We start from the raw sequence: 11,352 nt of genomic DNA on the forward strand, positions 1-11,352 counted from the left end.
GCACACCTTATGGGGAATCTCATCCGAACAAACCAGCAATGAAAAAGGGATTTTGAGACTACTGGAGGCATTTAATAATGGAATGTATATAAGATGATACTAAATATTACAGTTAATTTTTAAGGTGTGATAATGGCATGGTGGTTATGCTAAAAAAAGTCATCTGTTAGAGATATATTTATGTAAAAAAACATGATGTTTGAGATTTGCTTTAAAAATTTTTTTCTTTTTTAAAGATTTTATTTATTTATTCGACAGAGATAGAGACAGCCAGCGAGAGAGGGAACACAAGCAGGGGGAGTGGGAGAGGAAGAAGCAGGCTCACAGCGGAGGAGCCTGATGTGGGGCTCGATCCCATAACGCCGGGATCACGCCCTGAGCCGAAGGCAGAGCTTAACCGCTGTGCCACCCAGGCGCCCCTGCTTTAAAAATTTTAAAAACTAAGGGCACCTGTGTGGCTCAGGTGGTTAAGCATCTGACTCTTGATCTCAGCTCAGGTCTTGATCTCAAAGTCATGAGTGCAAGTCCCTTGTCGGGCTCCATGCCGGGTGCGGAAACTACTTTAAAAAAAATTAAAAACTAATTAGTAGAGCAAGGTGAGACAAAGTGAGGAAAATGATGGTAATTGCTGAAATTGAAGCAGCAGGTGGCCACGTGGAGGTTTACAGTTTCCAAGCGTGAGGCATGCTTAAAACCTCCGTAATAGAAAGGGAAAAGGTCGTAACTCCAACTGGCTCCAGTTATGTAAACGAAAATAATTCAATATCAGAATAATCTTAGCGTTCAGAGCATTAAATCAGAATAGTTCAAGATTTTGTTGACAGCGAAAGATGAGATTTACTGGATTCTTTTTCTTTTTTAATATTACTGTTTGTGCTACTGATTCGTGCATTCCAATGCTAGGGATGTGTTTTTAGTGTTTGTACCGGGAAATGTCAAAATTTTCTTACTTCCTTTTTACAAATCAGATTGATTTTTACTTATTACTTCCTTGACTACATCAATATATGCAGATGGAGAATCTAAATACTAGTTGGTTGTAAAGGGATCCTCAATGGTATAAGAAATTATCATAAAGTAAAACAGGAACGTTAAGGATTTAAAAATTCAGAGATTAGGATGTGGGAAATAGAGGGTAGCCTAGGGTTGTCAGGGGCAGAGGAGGATGGGATGGGTGGAGATGCTCAAAGGACACAAACCACCACTTATAAGATGAGTAAGTTCTGGGATGTAACGTACGGCATGATGACTGTATCATACACATGGACGTTGCTAAGAGAGTAGGTCTTAAAATATCTCATCACACACACACACACAAATGGTAACTATGTGAAGGGTTCAAGGTGCTACCTAACCTCACTGAGGTATCCATTCTGCACTGCATAAGTGTATCCATAATGGTCACGCTCTATGCCTTAAACTTACACAATGTCACATGTCAATTATGTCTTAATAAAGCTGGGAACAAAATCCAGAGGTTATGCAAAATGAACAGTGAGAGCTGACATTTCCAGATATCTATGAGAAAGTAACTTGGGGAAAGAACACCATATTTATTTCTGAGTTTCCTGGTAACCAAGACCAAAAGAAAAACACAGATTACACTCAATAGTTGAAAAGGAAATCAGGCACATTTATCTGTGTTTGTAATGAAACCATACTTAAGATGAAATCCATCTCTAAAGATTATTCTTGGATATTGAGTAACATTAAAAGACCTTGTTTTCTGTTGCCCTTTCGTATAAGACACAGAGACACAACTTAAATGAAAGCTTCCTGAATTAATTTTCTATGAGGTTTGAAAACATGTTGTTAATTACAAATCAGTAGCGTTAGTTCTGCTGAAGGTTAAGAAAATATGCTCCAGGCCTTTTTGTTTTCTGAAGATGTAACTAATATGAAAAATCTAGAAGAATCGACAGGCTGTGCACCCATGCCAGGGCTCTGGTGACGTGTGGGCGGGGGCCGGAGAAACAGGGCCGCCTTCTCTCCCAGACCCTCTCTCCTACGTGCTCCAGCCATCCATTCCTATGTGTATTCTGGAAAAACATCAGTTTTCTTAGACATTCCCAGGGGCCCTACCAAAAAGGTTTCAAAGCTGAGTATTGAGATGGGCTGCTCTAAGCAAAGTTAAGTCAATTCCTTTGCTAGAGAATACTCTGAGCCTTTAATACTCCGCAATGTGTTTTGAATGTCCAAGAAGCATAGAAATATACCCATCCCCCAACATGGTTGACTATGACCCCCTCCTCCCCTGTTTTGTGTTGTTTTTTTTTTTAAATGAAGTGTACTTTATGAACCTTTTCTCCTCAGCACATAGTTTGGAAAATGCTGGACGGTAGCATTGGCTGAAATGAGGGCCATAAGCTTTATATAACAAACATCGGGACCATGGTTCACATTCTGTCGTTTGGAGCCCAACTTGCAGACTTCTAGAATCATATGGTAGCTCCCAGCAGGTGCCTGATTGCCTGATTCATCATCTCCCGCTAAAGACCCATGAAGGCACATGCAAAATTGCAAAATTGCAACTGCACCAGAAGCCGAGAATATCAATGAGAGCTTGGCCCCAGTCTAAGAGGGATTTCTGCCAATGGCGGTGCAGATGAGGACAGATTGAGGAGCTCTCATTAGCCGATGCACAATGTGGCTTCTGAAACAGAGCCCTGAGGTCAGACGAGAGGGAGCCAAGCCCTTCCCAGGGGTGCCAGCAAGTGCCGGGCAGTGAGCTCTGGCCATGACGGGAATGGCACCCTGGGGTGAAGAGGGCCGTTTCCTCCTCCCAGCCACAATCCTGCTAATCTGTGTTTTTTGAAGGATACACCTACCAGTGAAGCTCGGCAGCTCGGGTCATCCAGAAATACTCTGCGCCTTCTCCAGGTAGGACGGCCCAGGTGAACACCTGCTAACACCAGAAACGTGGCTCATGGCCCTTCCTTCTGCAAAGGCTCTGAGAAGGGAATCTCATCAGCACGGGAGTGGACGGGGTGGGGTCGTGGGGATCAGCACTGGTGGGCTTCCGCACCTGGGTTGTAACGCGGGGGAAGAATATCATTTTAGTAGATACGAAGTCAGGAGATACCAGGTTTTGGACAGGTGGTGAAGTATCTTACAACTTAGAGGTAATGTTAGTAAAATTAAAAATAAGGACATGAAGAAAGTAACTAATGCTATTGCAGTAATCATGTTGCAATATATATATATATGTATATACACACATATGTCTCAAACCAACCTATACAATGTTACACAGCAGTTATATCAACCTAAGAAAACACTCTGGGGAGAAATAGGCTATATATATATTCCAATTTATAGCAAGAAAAAGAAAAGATAGTCTATAGACAAAGAAGACAAAAAAAGAAAGGAAAATCGAGGGTGGATAATAAAAACATGGGACAACTAGCAAAATAGTTAAAATCTCCTTTTCAGAGACTCTAAGACTGGATTGAAAAGAAAATTTAAATGCGAGTTGTTAATATAAAACTCCCCTAAAACAGAAGGACAGACAGAAATTTTAAAAGGCAGACAAGAGGGGCGCCTGGGTGGCACAGCGGTTAAGCGTCTGCCTTCGGCTCAGGGCGTGATCCCGGCGTTCTGGGATCGAGCCCCACATCAGGCTCCTCTGCTATGAGCCTGCTTCTTCCTCTCCCACTCCCCCTGCTTGTGTTCCCTCTCTCGCTGGCTGTCTCTATCTCTGTCGAATAAATAAATCANAAATTAAAAAAAAAAAAACTTAAAAAAAAAAAAGGCAGACAAGAATATGTTAGGCACACACAAACACACAAAAGCAAGCTTTTCAGAAATGATCTTGGACAAAATAATATGCCAGGGAAAATCATTAAACAGGAAAGATCTTTTTCAGGTTGGGAAAGACATAATTACAATGAAACTATAATGATCATGAATATTTATGTGCCAAATAAAATAACAGGGACAGTAGTACTTAAAGCAAAGACTGTTACCGATCTAAGGAGAAATTCACTAAAATACATTTGGAGTAGGAGATTATAACAAACCAAGGTAAGGTTTTCTTTGTAAGTAGAGAGATGGTTAAAAAAAGTTTAAGAAGCATAGAAACTTTGGATAATAAAATAATATGGCTGATTAAGGAATAATGATTAAAATATATACACTCAAAACAAAAATGTCCCTTCTTTCAAGCACCAAGCACCTAAGGAATACTTGTAAAAACAACTATTAACACAGAGGAAATCCTTGAATTACAAAAGAGGCTATATTGTATGAAGTTTGCAATTAAACTAGAAATTGTAGGGCGCCTGGGTGCTTCAGGCAGTTAAGTGTCTGCCTTGGGCTTAAGTCTTGCATCAGGGTCCCCTGCTCAGTGGGGATTCTCCTTCCCCCCTCTCCCTCTGCCCCTCCCCTCTGCTGGTCCCCTCACAAGTTCACTCTCTCTCTCTCTCCCCTTCTCAAATAAATAAATAAATAAAATCTTTAAAAAAAATAAATTAAAAAAATTAACTAGAAATTGTAACTAAAATTTAAGGAAGACAAAATGAAACTAGGAAAACTTTAAAGACATTTCTAAACAACTCTGATTAGTAAGAAGAGTTTAGTCCTCACTCCCATTTTTCAGCTAAAAATTAATAAAAAAGAAAAAACAAAGGACATGAACCAATTGTGAACACCGACTGAGAGGCAAAATTATGGGTGACTTAAATTTGCTTCTTTTTATTTTGTGATTCTTAAATTGTGGACAATGATAAAGTAATTATACCATAAACCAGCTATAGACCTTTTTTTAAGAACAAATTTACAATGACAGGGAAGTTCAGGATGCACTGGCCCTGATTTGGATTCTGGCTGCTCTGTGGCCCGGCCTGGGAAGTAACTGCCCCCATCGCTCCAGCCCGAGCCTGCTCAGGTGTCCAGGGGTGATGTAAGGCACGGCCACCCAGGAGCCTGGGTCACCCGGGTCTGTGGCGCTGGCAGAGCATGCCCCCCCCCCGCCAGGGCGGCAGCAGCTCCCAGGCTCTGCAGCCCCGGTGACAGAGCACAGCCCAGGACCCAAGAGGAAGGGGAGCCCCCAGTATTGCTGGCCTCAGTGGTGACCGTCCTGGGGTCCTCTTGAAAGAGTGGGGGAAGGACACTTCTAGAAGGGAATGAGTTCCCAGAATAGTGGGTGTAAGCAGATCCCTCGGAAAACTGCCTGTGACCATTATCTTGACCCTGGTTTTCCCCGTGATCACGTGGCCAGGAAAACATGGATTAGACCAAAGTTGCCCGTTAGTCATTATTTCTAGAAAATAATCCCTCGGTGGGATAGATTGCAGCGTGTGGCTCCTCAGATGGAGAGGTTTCCTATGTCACAGTAAGACGTGTCAGTGAACAAAGGGCAGGTACTCACTCATTCACTGCGATCAGCAATCCTTTTTTAATTTTAAATCTTGCACAAGTTTTGGGGGTTTTGTGTGTGTGTGTGTGTGTGTGTGTGTGCTGTGTTGTGTTGTGCTGTTTTACACTGCGCGTTTGGGGCAGAACCTGCCCAGAAGTCAGCACTTAAGAGAGGGCCTGAGTGACGGCCCAGGGTCCATCATCTGACGTGCCACTCTGTCCTCCCGCACCACCTGATAACGCCTCCGTTTCCGACAGGCGAGGGAAACAGTTCGTTGGCCAGCCCACCTGATACTCCAGACCACTGGGTGGGCTCTCTCTCCATGTAAATAAATTAGCTTCGGTACCCATCTGTGTCCCCTGGAAGCCTTCTGCATGGAGATCGAGGAAGAAGGTTGATGGGGGAGCCCCCTGGGGTCAGCACTGGAAGCTGGGGTGGGAGGTAGCAGGATCCCGCTGCGATGCCATCTCGGGGATGCCTCAGCTGACCCCACAGGGAAGCCTAAACTACAGTGATTCCCAGAATATTCCACAGCATGCACAGCCCAGGGCTCAGAGCTCAGGGAGAGAAAACTTGAGGATGGAAAGATACTTGCACGCAGAAGCAGGAGCTGACGTGGGCTTTGGGCGGTGCGGTCTGCAGCAAGCACTCTCCTTCTGCATTTTGCACACACAGAACCCCTGAGTCTGCTCTCCTTGAGTCCTGCGGTCCAGTCAGTGTGCACGCGTTACCCTTCCAGTCAAGGCCAAGACCACGAGCAGCCTGGGCCTCTTGCCCGCCCCGCCCACACCCCATGCATCAGCAGGTCTTGCCAGCTCTAACTTCAAACTAACTTCTAATGTTAAAAAGGTTGAATGTCCACTATTTTAAAACCTACTCTCACTCTGTCTTCAGTCACCCCCTGAAAGATCACTGAAAATAGTGCATCTCCTAGTTACTCCTTGTCTGGTAGGGCGGAACATCGTGGAGCGCAGGGCGTTTCTGGGCCTGTGAGTCTGGTCTGTGTCTCTGTCTGGATCGGGGGGGGGGGGGCNGTCTCCGTGTTCTGCGCATCTGTGTCCTGCCTGTGCTCTAGCAACATGGAGAGGAGGGAGGAATTTGCCCTCTTCTGCTTTAGCTGGGAAAACCAACTCCTTGACGGCCTCTAAGCTCATTCATTCATTCATCAATTGCCGGCTGTGTGCAGATGCAATGATGTCTTCAAGAATGTCATGGAAGAAAACAGGAGGAGAATGCAGAGCTCCGCGAGAGGCTCTGTATTCAGTAAACCCCTGGGGCTGTCAGCACCCAAAGTGAGTCCTGAAGGATAAATCCGAACCTTCCAGGTAAATGGGGAGAAGCAAGGTGTTCCAGAAAAAAGGAGCAACAGGCCATGAAAACAAAGGGTCCTTGAGAAAAACATGGGCATCATGACAATTGCTGTTTAACTGTACTCTTTGGGGTACATTGCCTGCCCCGGAGATTTCCTTCCCAATAAAGAGAGCTCCGCGGATTTAATATCCTTGCCTCTCTTGACCCTCTCCATTCTTCCAGTGAAGGTTGAGGGATTTATCTGATTGGCCGGTTGGGAGAAAAATTGATAGGACAGCTTTCGGCAATCCCTCTCCAGCCTGCCCGCAGCTCACCTGCCCCCTCATGACGCACAGAGCTTGGGGCTCCCAGGACCACCCCTCTCTGGGGTGGGGGGTGCTGCGTGCGCTGTCTGTGTCTTCTGGGGGTCAGTGTGAGGAATCTCGTCGAGGCTGCACACCCAAGCTCCTGGAATGGACCGAAGGCTTGTGTCCCTTAAACATATGTTGGAGCTCTAACCTCCAATGTGACAGTGTTAGGAGGTGAAGCCTTTGGGGGCGACTAAGTTTAGATGAGGTCATGAGGGTGGAACCCTAATGATGGGATGAGTGTCCTTATAAGAAGAGAAAGAGGGACCAGAGATGGCTCTCTCAGCCCTGAGGACAGCGAGGAGGCAGCTTTCCGCAAACCAGGGAAAGGGTCCTTCCAGACACCAAATCTGCCAGCACCTTGACATTGGACTTTGCAGCCTTCAGAACCGTTAGCAACAGAAGCCTATTGGTGAAGCCCCTGTCGTCCGTTTTGTCCCGGCAGCTGATCGGAGGCAACTCCACTGTTTACAGCCTTGCTTTGTCTCCTCCAGCTCTCACTGGTCTCTCTCCGTTGTTCCTAACTCAGGGTGTGATTTCCTGGGCTCCCCCACCCCTAAGAATGCCATCCTATGCCTCGCTTCCTTAGGCTGCTCAGGGTGCTGGCCTGTCTGCCCCTCCTGCCCTCATTGTGGGGCCCCCTGATTGTGGAGAACTTCTCAGGAACCTCTCTTCCTTCCATGCCCTCAGTTTCCAGGTGAAGAATTGAGGCATAGGGCTTACTCAAGGTCACACACCCTGCAGGACCAAGGGCATAGGACAGACCTTCATGTCCAGGCACACAGGGCCCTGAGCTCAAAAGAACCCTGTACTCAGTTTGAATGATCTGCTTTTCCCATCTCGAAACGCTTTAAGAATTTCTGAGCAAAGGACAGGGGGCGCCTGGGTGGTTCAGTCAGTTAAGCGTCTGACTCGGTTTCGGCTCAGGTCAGGGACTTGGGGTCATGAGATCAAGCCCCGTGTCCAGCTCTGCACTTGGCAAGGAGTCTGCTTGAGATTCTTTCCCTCTCACTTTCCCTCGGCTCCTCTCCCTGCTCACTCATGTAAGTGCTCTCACTCTCTCTCTCTCTCAAATAAATAAAATCTTTTTAAAAAGAGGAAGAATCTGTGAACAAGGCCCACATTTTCTCACTGGACTCTGCACGTGTAGCAGGTCCTGTGGGCAGAACCAGGGTTCGAGCTCAGGTCCCCTGAGCAAGCCTGGTGCGTTTTCCAGCACCCACCCTGATAGCTGAGTTCTGGTAACGCTGAACCAACACATTTCCCTGCAATGACATTCAAAGTGAAAAGGCAGAGGCCTCAGCGGTTTCCTCCTTGGCCCGAAAGTCCCTGATGAATGGCGTCCCATATTTTCCTGGTTACTGCATCATTCCACCCCAGGCAAGACAACTGTTGCATTTTCTTCCTGTAAAAAATTACCTCCTGGAACCCTTGATTGCTACCCGAGCTTAGGCTACAGGCCACTACCAGCATGGGAGTCACCGCGGGTCAAATGGGCGTGACGGCCAGGAGGGGCGAAAAGGTCAGGACAGCCCAGAAGTGCTTCGGGAACATATATAGGACAAAAAAGGACCTAAGGGCCAAGACAGCTGCTGGAATTGGAGGACGTGCAAGCCTAAAAATGAGCTTCAAATCTCCCACCCCCTTTATTCTGTGTCTCCCACATGGAAACGGTAGGACATCGCTCTTTTTAAGGGACACAATGACGAAGAGCGGCTTCTTTCCAACGTGACAGTAGTCCTTCCTAGGTGCAGCAGTCAGTCCGTCTGCAGCCGAGTGGAAGGAAAAGGGTGTCTCAGGTAGATGGGAATTCGCCTCAAGGAAGAGCTTTTCTTGACAACTTCTTCAGCACGAGTTCCCCATATCCTTGAGACCCCGGTTCTCGCTAGCACCTCGGACCACGTGCTTACTGTTGAATTATTAAACTGCGAGGGGATCCTGGGTCTCAGCACCACGGGACCTCTCACCCCATCAACTCAGACTCCCTCAGCTCCTGGAGTAACCCACAGGAGGAGAAGGCAGGCTGCATTATGGAGCCCCACCGAGCATGTTCACCTTCTTGTGGCACCGTCCACAGTCTGGGGCCCAGTGTGGGATCCGGGCCAAGAAGCAAGATTATCACCCACGTTATAGAAACCGCAATTTTCTAATACCTGCCTTTCAGGTATTAGAAACGGAACGTCAGGGGCGCCTGGGTGGCACAGCGGTTAAGCGTCTGCCTTCGGCTCAGGGCGTGATCCCGGCGTTATGGGATCAAGCCCCACATCAGGCTCCTCTGCTATGAGCCTGCTTCTTCCTCTCCCACTCCCCCTGCTTGTGTTCCCTCTCTCGCTGGCTGCCTCTATCTCTGTCAAATAAATAAGTAAAATCTTAAAAAAAAAAAAAAAAAGGAAAAGAAATGGACCGTCAATAAGTTCAACTCTTTGGGGAGTGAATAGATGAGAAAAATTAACTTAAAAAAATGTAAGACCACTAATTTCAGAATAAAACTTCCAGAAAAAAAAAGTTGAAGTTCTGAAATAATTCATGTTCTAGGTGGCCCTTTGGAAGATGCAGGGATTCCTAAATGATACATACGGGGAGAGCTGCATTCTCAACAGGGAAACACAACGGTCTGCGGGTAAAGGTGTGGGGGTACAGTTCAGAGCTTCTGTTGCCCCGGACATCACAGACAGAGCAGTGGCAAAGTCAGTTACTTAGCTGCTTGGCTAATTAGCTCCTTGCCCTTAAGGAAATATTCCTAGATGTTTTGCGAAGACTCAAAGGAAAATGAAAACTTTTGCCTGATTTCTACCTACTCCTTCTAACTCTGTTTCAATATTAGAGCAATAGTAGAATCTTCTCTTGCGATTATGTTGGGTTAACATCAGCTGCTGAGTGCTACATGATGCTGCCCATGGACATGTTCTATTTTCTGAAGTCATGGTAGTTTCCAAAGCAGCCGATTGACATACGATTTGCAATCTTGCCTCCCGGAATCACCAGGAAACCAGGGACCAGTTTCCTGACGGCCTCTGTAGAAATGAGTTCCTACGAACGGCCCACAAGTTTTTCAGCATTCCAGGGCTTGCGTGGGCACCCTATCAGCATCTGCTGGAAGGCTGTTGTGTGCTAGACCCATGACAGCTGTCTGCTGACTTGATGGCCTTTGGATGAAGAAATGTGTGGTTTGCCCTGGGGCACATGCAGGGACAGGGTGCAGGCGAAAGTCGCTCACTCTGCCTGTCCTTGGGCTAAAGCCACCCGCACTGTGTCCCGGGCCATGTCATCATGCGGCACGTTTCCATGGAGCTTCTTCGTGGCGGGCGAGAGGACCTGGCTTTCGGCAGCGCACCAGCTGCTTGAACTCCCCAGAACTAAGCAGGACAGCTACTGCCAATATTTGGGGGCAGGCACGATGCCACGTTAGTCCTAATGTCTGATGGAAAGACGAAGGAAACACGAGGAGGGATGAAAAGCAAGCTGAGGGAGGCCATCAGCAGTGGGACAGCAGTGCCTGAGGCTTCCCTTGTCCTGACTCTGGTCCCCAAATTGTCGTCCCCTGTCTGGAGCCCCCACTCTTGGGAATGAAGTGCTTGCTTCTCCTGCTCCCCGAATCACGCCGTGGTGCAGGTGGCTGGAGGAGAAAGGAGGTGTGCAGTCTTCTCCATATGGATGATGGGCTGACTGTGGGGCTGGAACCTCCGTCTCTTGTGACTTTCCTGCCCCCACCCCTGCCTCATTCCAGTGCCTTTCCTTATCCATCTCATTCCATGCCACAGAACACGGTTTAAACTGTGAATCAGGGCAGCAAGGGACAAAGGAGAGGGGAGGCTGGAGATCTGACATCTGTCTTTGTTGTTCCCCTTTCCTCCCTTCCTGAACATTCATTTGTCATCCTGAGGTAAGAGCACCCCTGTTCTGTCAGAAAGCATGCGACTAAGGGTACATGGGTTACATGAAGGAAGTTTCAACGAACTTATCAGGATAACCTAATTCTGGGCAGGAGTGATACAAATGTGAATGTGAGGAATGCAGCTTTCCTTCGAAAGAGACAAGGGAGAAAGGAACCATGGGCCACCAAGGGAAGAGTGAGGGAGGGCAGACTCCCCCCATTCTTGAGCAATGCTTCCTGGGCTGCAGTGAAAGCTTACCCTGGAGACTTGCTGGTCACCACCCCAGGTCAACCAGATGGACACCCTAGCTGGGTCACTGAAGCCCTGAGCTACTCCTCAGATGGCCAGGTCAGAGCCTCAGTCACTCAGGAAATTCCGAATCGGTCTTCCCTTGGGGAATGAATAGCACTGGCTAACCTCAGGGCAGAGTGTGTGTGTGTGTGTGTGTGTGTGTGTGTGTGTG

The 11,352-nt window shown here is 47.3% G+C and overlaps 1 long non-coding RNA gene across 1 annotated transcript in view; it reads left to right on the forward strand.

Annotated features, from left to right (window-relative positions):
* The first annotated feature begins 2,735 nt into the window (after positions 1 to 2,735).
* LOC105237047 overlaps positions 2,736 to 11,352 on the forward strand; it is a 31,914-nt gene continuing 23,297 nt past the window's right edge. Inside the window, exon 1 of the long non-coding RNA XR_002142397.2 lies at positions 2,736 to 2,880. This is a non-coding gene — a long non-coding RNA (uncharacterized LOC105237047). The remainder of the gene's footprint in view (positions 2,881 to 11,352) is intronic.

Source organism: Ailuropoda melanoleuca, chromosome 2 (assembly GCF_002007445.2).
Source record: "Ailuropoda melanoleuca isolate Jingjing chromosome 2, ASM200744v2, whole genome shotgun sequence".
Classification (NCBI taxonomy): Eukaryota; Metazoa; Chordata; class Mammalia; order Carnivora; family Ursidae; genus Ailuropoda; species Ailuropoda melanoleuca.